General features: G+C 36.4%; 1 protein-coding gene across 1 annotated transcript in view; it reads left to right on the forward strand.

Annotated features, from left to right (window-relative positions):
* Positions 1-1,224, forward strand: part of LOC118478672 (thiopurine S-methyltransferase-like) — a gene marked incomplete at its 3' end in the record, with an annotated part of 8,977 nt that overhangs the window by 4,868 nt on the left and 2,885 nt on the right.

The raw sequence follows: 1,224 nt of genomic DNA on the forward strand, positions 1-1,224 counted from the left end.
ACCCCTCCCCTACTCTACACACATTTTACCCGATGTCAACGCTTTTTGAAAAGTTCATTCGTGTAACACATCTTCCACATAACGCAAAGTCCAATTCACTACATGTTCCATGTTTGCATGCACAAGATTTACAACTGCCCCGTCTGTGTAAATAAGCGTACTTGCGTCTCATTTGCAGAGGAAAAAGTTCAGGCAGGATCTTTGAGAAAGAAGAAAAAAATGGTTGTAATGCTTAAGTTACCAGTATACCGGTAACACGAGGTGGACGAACACCAATGAAGAAAGATAAATATAGATAAGATAAGATTAAGATAAGGTAATCATAGAGATAAGATAGAATTTGAATTATATATTGCTTTCATAGAACTTTAATATGAAGAGAAAAATAAAGCTGACAAATAATGCAATGTACATCATGTCATATCAGATGCTTTTGAAGGAAGACAAGATATTGAGAAAAAAGGAACACGATTTAGTGATAGACCTTAACGGTTATTACTGATTTCACTGGACGGCAATAGTATAAAGCTACTGTCAAAATAAACATCAATGTGTATTACTATTTTGAATATAATACACACGTGCATCTATATAACTCTAAACGTCTTGTGATACATTCCTGCATGTGGTCGAATGATGCATCTGATGTGATATGTGCATTATTTTCAACTTTACTTTTCTTTAAATTATAATGAGAGTAATAGGCCTTTATAATTTAATTTCTATGTACATGTATACTTGCATGTGTTTTTACGGTTCTGTTCAGCCAAGAAAAATTTCCCTCTGAAACAATAAAGTGGACTATCTTATCTTAATTATTATAGCCAGGTTGCAATTCTCTCTTCAAACCCGTGACTCACACCTCCGCAGCACCTTTCAGTTCTTGCTTCTGACAAACACCGCACCACCCACTCGGCTTTCCGAATTTTCTTTTAAAATTTAGTGGAGATTTTGAAAAAGCAAAAAGACGAGAGGCTGTCATTTTATGACGATGATAAAGACAATCTTTATTCAACTCAAAGGGAGAAATCTGACTTGGTCTAAAACTGTGGCACGGGTGTTACCTTGGAGGAACTATATAGTTACTCCAAGGGTGTTACAAAGGCCAAAACGTGCACTCACGCATACACACAGCAAGACAGGATATTCAATACATGTACATTTATTACTTACTGGAACATCCCCGCTCTGTAAACACCATCCCCGTCTCTCTCTCTCTCTCTC

Source organism: Aplysia californica, unplaced genomic scaffold, assembly GCF_000002075.1.
Source record: "Aplysia californica isolate F4 #8 unplaced genomic scaffold, AplCal3.0 scaffold00812, whole genome shotgun sequence".
Lineage (NCBI taxonomy): Eukaryota > Metazoa > Mollusca > Gastropoda > Aplysiida > Aplysiidae > Aplysia > Aplysia californica.